The following is a 7,271-nucleotide window of genomic DNA, read 5'->3' on the forward strand; positions in this document are numbered from 1 at the left end:
AGCTGAATGCTCTATCAACATGCCAGAAACAAGCTACTGGCCCAGGAATCCAGATAAACATATACTAAGAGGCACTGCCCGTCGTCAACAGGCACATTCATCGGCAGACAATAGGGCTCTGATCAGAACAATGATTATGTGGGCCCTCTGCCGTCTTGTCATTGGCAGCCCACTTTCTCCATTCCTATCATTTTAATTAATTCTGTGATATTTCCAAAGTCTGGGCTGTATAGACCCCTAATGAGAAACCTCATCAAAAGACGCACAAGCCAGGCAATTTGAGCTGCGGCTGGCATGATACGCTGCACTTTCAGCATCTTCCTCCAGCCCCAATTACTTGCCTTTCTTCTTGATGCACAGCACAGGGTCCATGACCATAAAGAGCTCTCTTGGTCACCAGCAGTACACCTGTATTTGTGCGTTTCCTTTCTTTGTTTCCGACCTTTGCTTTTTTTTCTTTCCTTCTTTTTTTCTTCTTTTTTGACTGGTTTGCTTGAGTGTACTGATAGCCATCTCATTGACTTTAATCAGCCATCCATCAATGTGACAACGCTCCAGGAAAAAAGGTTTACAGGCACTAGTTAATTAATCTGCCCGTTCTTGTCTGCCTGCACTGCTCAATCATGGAGTAAATAAAGGCAGTCAAGAATGTAATTGTTTGTTTTCTGTGCAGAGTTTGGGGAAAAAAAAGGCCCTTTTTCATCTCAAGGAGCCGTGAAAGTTGCCCTTTTCGCTTTCATTTGCTAAAGGTATCTCATAAAGCAAATGAGGCAGAGGTGTACACAAATGTCACATTTTAGAATAACTTTATCTTTGAACTTTTTTTCATCATAGAGTGAAAGCAGCATAGTGCAGTACATATAGTTTAAATACTTTTGTTTTTGGTCATTTTACAACTTTTACTGTATTACTTTATAATGAAGTCTATATTAGAATCAACTAAGAGTCATCAAAGTGAAAGGATTGCACAGTCATTATACAAGACAGCAGGAGTGCATAATGACTACCATGCACTATAATTACAACATAAGCAGTGATTCCCTCAGGAATAATTCTGCTTCATTTTATCTGATTGTAGTATGTTTTATTCAGTATTTGCAGTAAGGGAAGAGCTGTTTACATGCCTGAAGCAAAGTATTAATCTACATGTGCAAACTCAATTGCTTTGTCTGCCCTGAGAAAGAACAGATTGGGTTGTGTGTGTGTGTGTGTGTAATGGTTTCCTGAAAATGATTTGTTATCTACACATGCCATTTTTTCAACATATTTGCACCGCGGGTACAAATGTTACCATTCATTTCATATTGTTATGTCACACTCTTAACCCTAAATCAGGAAAAACATGACATTGACACCAAAGGCAGGGATGGTAATGTTGAAAAGCTAGCAAGATTTGAAAGAAATCTTCTTGGAAGCACCGCGAATATTGAAATATATTTGAACATTATTTGGATATTCACTTTCATTAGCCATGTAAACAGCTTAGTGGGCAAATACCGGAATATGTGCATGCAAATGTCAAATCCCCGCCGCAAGGGTGGAGTGTTTTAAAAAGACTAAAAAAACCTAAGTAAACCAGCAGTAATATCTTCCCACTGACAAATAGGACCCCAAACAGCTCGGCTTAAATGTAATTCTTTATTCTAAGGAAACGAGTTAAGACTAACAAAACAACAGGTATAGAAGAGACAGCAATGAAAGATTAAAATTAAAGTACTAAACTAAATACGCTAAGAATCATGTCCTTATCGTTTATGTCCAACGTCCGTTTCAGTCCGTGGCAGTAGTTATGCAAAAGGCAGCCGCGTTCCACTCCCGGGACAATGGGCTCTTCTTTTGCTGGTCAGCGTAGCGCCTTCGTTGCTCCTCAGCTGGCACTGGGTGAGAACAGAGAGAGAGAGCTCTCAGAACACAGATCACAAACAGTACTTTTCGCCACACACTCTCCGAAGATAGCCGGCAGACTTTCCTTTTTCTTATCTGCTTTCTCGTGTTGCATTCCTTCTTGGAGTGTCTACCGTAGACTCTTCTCCTATCCGTCAGCTAGTCTCGGGTACCGCTATCCTTCGTGTCCGTTGGGCTTCACTTCACTTCTCCTTGCTTCTGCTCTGCTCTGCTCTGCTCTGCTCTCCTGCTTCCCAGTTGCTTCCCCGTAGCTTCTCCGTTGCTTCTGCCCTCTTCTTTGAATTCCTGTCCTCCTTTTCACCGCATCGTTTTGACACACCTGCCCTCATCAAGCTCAGGTGTTTCCGCTTGTCTAATTCTGAGCTTGTTAAGTCTGAGCGACAACAACAAACGGTGGAGGGTCTCCAGTCTCAACAAAAATACCCCACCTAGTCCATTGAAATAAAACCACCACAAAACCAAAACATGCAATACAACAAAGCCAAGACATGCAACAATAATACCATGCAGACATCAATTAGCAAAACACACGCAATAAACCCAACAGAAATCACAGCAAACGCATGCAGACATATTAACGGTGCAATCCACCTTTGACACAAACATAGTCTTTTTTTGGATGTCAACCTTCTGTCTCCCGCACAAGTAATGAGATGGGACAAAACAGGTACGGTACAAGCATATGTTTAATTTAAATCGACATATTTAAAAAGTGATTAATTGGTTTTGAAGAGGTTCAGTGACTTCCACAATGCTTGAACTTTGTGTATACACTAAAGGAGTTCAAACAAAAGATGAGAAAACTATTGGGAAATGAGATTATTAACAGACTTTTCCAAATTCAAATGAGATGAGAAATAATTGAGAATCGCTGTTTTACATTTGTTTATCGGATTCAACAACCATGTGTTCATCATGTGTCAGCTTGACATGTGTTCATAGGGGTACTTTTTCACTTTGGATGGACTAGCTGAAAGGTCACAGTGGAAATGTTTTCCAAGTCTCTTGCGTTATCTAACAATCATTTGTGTGTTCTTTCAAAAAAATGTCGCATAACCTGGCAATACATTTTGATTCCTTTAGATTCATAGAGAAAGGATAACCTATATTATGATATAGCAAGGTGTTTTATGCAGTAGTTGTAACTACAAGGCGAGTTGGTACACCCTTCTCTGTGGCTGGCTCAGGCACAGGCCAGTTATCTGGCTGGCTAACTGATAGCTATAAGCTTAATCTGTGATTATACAGCCTTGGCCCATGGGAAGACATAGCTTTGGCCATAGCTGTTGCTGTGATTGCCATTGCTTTGGTTTGCTATTATTATGGTTTCGACACATGTGTCCCTAAGGGGCTTAAAACTACACACTAACTACACAAAGGGGGTTCAGTGAAATTACATGGTTGTGCTAGCTTAACTTTGTATTGAAATTTTGTATTGACTCGTTTGTAAGTTAATATTTTAACATGGAACCCCCAACGGCTCCTAACCAAGCGTCCCCATTTTATGACATGGGAGTGAGGATGTGTTGCCGCTCCACACACAATGCATTCAAGCCTTATCTACCCCATTTCTGAAAATATGTCAGTAAAAGGCGACTTGGAAGCTTGCATTTTACCTATTTTTACCCATTTAGTATTTGTATTACATTATGACAAGTTATTACACAACATGTCAGACTGTTTGACAGCCTGTTTGTCTACTACATTCTAGCAACTGCTGGAGTAGCTGCTTGAATGCAGAGGTGTTCCTGGGTGGAAATCACTGATCTGATTCCACCAGACAAATGTCATGTACACAGAGGCGTCTCTCCGACACAGAGCGAGGGATCTGTGAACTGTAACACATGTACAGCCCCTCCACAGCACCGACTCCACTCCCTCTCCGAGTGAAATCATCCACTGAATCAAAGCCACGCAGATCTAGTCAAGCAGACACGTAATTCCTTTTCAATGAGACGGATTATAAGATTCAGAGTCGTGGGCAAATCTAAATAAAATGGCAAAGTCTAGCCTGGTTTGATAGGTTATTATTATTCATCACAGGGGTGTTCCCAGCCTTTTCAGAGGTCCAATAACCTCACCATCCAGAAGGAATAAACAATATTCAAATAGAAATATGTGGTTATTAACAGATAAATTACAGAAGTTATTTTTGTAAGTCCATGTCCCCGACCCTTAAAGTTATAATTTGTGGAGATATATAAACTTGGTTGAGCGTGCACCCAATGTACCAAGGCTCAGTCTATAGAGCAGGGGCTCAGGTTCAATTCCAACCTGCGGGCTCTTTGCTCTATATTGTTCCACCTTTCTTCCCCCTGAACTATCTATAGTTTGTTAGGTTATTATTATTTCTCAAAGGGGTATTCCCAGCCTTTTCTGGGTTCCCATTACCCCACTATACCAGAAGTAATGTAACAATATTCAAAGAAACTATGTGGTAACAGATAAAGGATAGAAGTTTATTTATTTTTTAGTTTAATTTTGTGATATTTTTTTTTGGCCTTCATTTGATAGGCAGATGTAGACAAGAAAGGGGTGGAGACAAGGCGATGACATTCAGCAAAGGGCCCCGGGTCGGACTCAGGACTCAGCCTTGGAACATGGTGTGCACGCTCTACCAGGTGAGCGCCCAGGGCGCCCCGAAGTTAATGTCCCTTAAAGATATATGTGGAAAGATATAAAATGAGTGGGCACCCCGGGAGCTCATTTGGTTGAGCTTGTACCCCATGTACTCATAGGGTACAAGCTCAGTCCTAACAGCAGTGGCCTGGGTTCAATTCCAACTCCCGGGCCCTCTGTATGTTGCGTCCCCTCTCTCCCCAATTAACTGTCTCCAGCTATCAATTAAAGCAGGGATCTCAGTGTTTCCTTTATGTGGATTTTATTGTGACACACCGACCACCATGGCAAAATGTTTTCTTATCAGAGATAGGGCAGACGTGTTGCCTTTTAAATGATCCTGCAGACATAATGCACCCCCGATTGGCTGACCCTCATGATTTAGTTTATTGTCAAAACGTCCGCTTTCTTCCGAGTAGACTTTAAACGAACAGCTCCACCAAAAACGTCACTGCAGGAGACTGCTTTGAAACGCAGACATCCAAATTAAGGTATGAAATATACAACCAAGGCTAACATTACGAGAAACATAAACAGGCAAGCCAGCTAACTGTTATTGATCTGTTATCGATCTACTTTTTGTCCAAAGACAGCGTGGTGGAGACTAGAAAAAGGTGTTCAGGTAGCGTGTTGTTAGGATGGCCACAGTAAAGCATAGGCCCTTGTTACCTAAGAGATGCTCATTGTAATGGCTCAATATCGATGTGATTTCGACAATGTGGATGAAGTTGTTATAATTGAATGGGCTGCAACTTCAAGCACAATTCATTTGGAGACAAGCATTACATTTTGAAAGACACAGTGAGGAAAATAAGTATTTGAACACCCTGCTATTTTGCAAGTTCTTCCACTTAGAAATCATGGAGGGCTCTGAAACTGTCATCTTAGGTGCATGTCCACTGTGAGAGACATAATCTTAAAAAAAATCCAGAAATCACAATTTATGATTTTTTTGCTATTAATTTGTATAATACTGCGGCAAATAAGTATTTGAACACCTGTCTATAAGCTAGAATTCTGACCATCAAAGACCTGTTAGTCTGCCTTCAAATTGTCAACCTCTACTCCATTTATTATCCTAAATTAGATAAGTACCTGTTTGAGGTCGTTAGCTGCATGAAGACACCTGTCCACCCCATACAATAAGTAAGAATCCAACTACTAACAAGGCCAAGACCAAAGAGCTGTCCAAAGACACTAGAGACAAAATTGTACACCTCCACAAGGCTGGAAAGTGCTACGGGGAAATTGCCAAGCAGCTTGGTGAAAAAAGGTCCACTGTTGGAGCAATCATTAGAAAATGGAAGAAGCTAAACATGACTGTCAATCTCCCTCGGACTGGGGCTCCATGCAAGATTTCACCTTGTGGGGTCTCAGTGATCCTAAGAAAGGTGAGAAATCAGCCCAGAACTACACGGGAGGAGCTGGTCAATGACCTGAAAAGAGCTGGGACCACCGTTTCCAAGGTTATTGTTGGTAAAACACTAAGACGTCACGGTTTGAAATCATGCATGGCACGGAAGGTTCCCCTGCTTGAACCAGCACATGTCATGTCACGGCCCGTCTTAAGTTTGCCAATGACCATTTGGATGATCCACAGGATTCATGGGAGAAAGTCATGTGGTCATATGAGACCAGAAAAGAACTTTTTGGTCATAATTCCACTAACAGTGTTTGGAGGAAGAAGAATGATAAGAACCATTCCAAGAACACCATCCCTACTGTGAAGCATTGGGGGGGTAGCATTATGCTTTGGGGGGGGTTTTCTGCACATGGGACAAGGCGACTGCACTGTATTAAAGGGAGGATGACCGGGGACATGTATTGCGAGATTTTGGGGAACAACCTCCTTCCTAGCTCTTTGAGATCTATTGATGAAAAGTGCATTATCAATAAAATGTATTATTATTATTATTATTACTATTATTATTATTCCCTCAGTTAGAGCATTGAAGATGGGTCAAGGCTGGGTCTTCCAACATGACAATGACCCGAAGCACACAGCCTGGATAACCAAGGAGTGGCTCTGTAAGAAGCATATCAAGGTTCTGGTGTGGCCTTGCCAGTCTCCAGACATAAACCCAATAGAGAATCTTTGGAGGGAGCTCAAACTCTGTGTTTCTCAGCAACAGCCCTGAAACCTGACTGATCTAGAGAAGATCTGTGTGGAGGAGTGGGCCAAAATCCATTCTGCAGTGTGTGCAAACCTGGTAAAAAACTACAGGAAATATTTGATCTCTGGAACTGCAAACAAAGGCTACTGTAACAAATATTAACATTGTTATTCTCAGGTGTTCAAATACTTATCTGCAGCTGTATCATACAAATAAATAGTTAAAAAATCATACATTGTGATTTTTTTATATTTTTTTAGGTTATGTCTCTCACAGTGCACATGCACCCGCGATGACAATTTCAGACCCCTCCATGATTTCTAAGTGGGGGAACTTGCAAAAATAGCAGGGTGTTCAAATACTTATTTTCCTCCCTGTTGATGGGATTCTGAACAGCAATGCCTGTGCTGGCTAAACTAAACATCCTGTATGGGCAATCTATGGATGTATAAGACCAAAACAAACCACAGTAAATTACGCAATCTTTATGATCACGTCTTCATTCTTGAGGATGATGCTGGTCGTATTCTGGCCCTCATGACCCCTGATATAGGACTAGATGTAAATTAAAGGACGATTCCGGCCAATTGTTATGTTAATCTTGATCGCTATAAATATGCTTTAGATTGAACC

General features: G+C 41.3%; 1 long non-coding RNA gene across 1 annotated transcript in view; it reads right to left on the reverse strand.

The window, feature by feature from the left end:
* Positions 1-1,931, reverse strand: part of LOC117956404 — a 13,729-nt gene extending 11,798 nt beyond the window's left edge. Inside the window, exon 1 of the long non-coding RNA XR_004659250.1 lies at positions 1,921-1,931. This is a non-coding gene — a long non-coding RNA (uncharacterized LOC117956404). The remainder of the gene's footprint in view (positions 1-1,920) is intronic.
* Between the last annotated feature and the right edge of the window lie 5,340 nt (positions 1,932-7,271).

The sequence above is a fragment of the Etheostoma cragini genome, chromosome 14 (genome assembly GCF_013103735.1).
Source record: "Etheostoma cragini isolate CJK2018 chromosome 14, CSU_Ecrag_1.0, whole genome shotgun sequence".
Classification (NCBI taxonomy): domain Eukaryota; kingdom Metazoa; phylum Chordata; class Actinopteri; order Perciformes; family Percidae; genus Etheostoma; species Etheostoma cragini.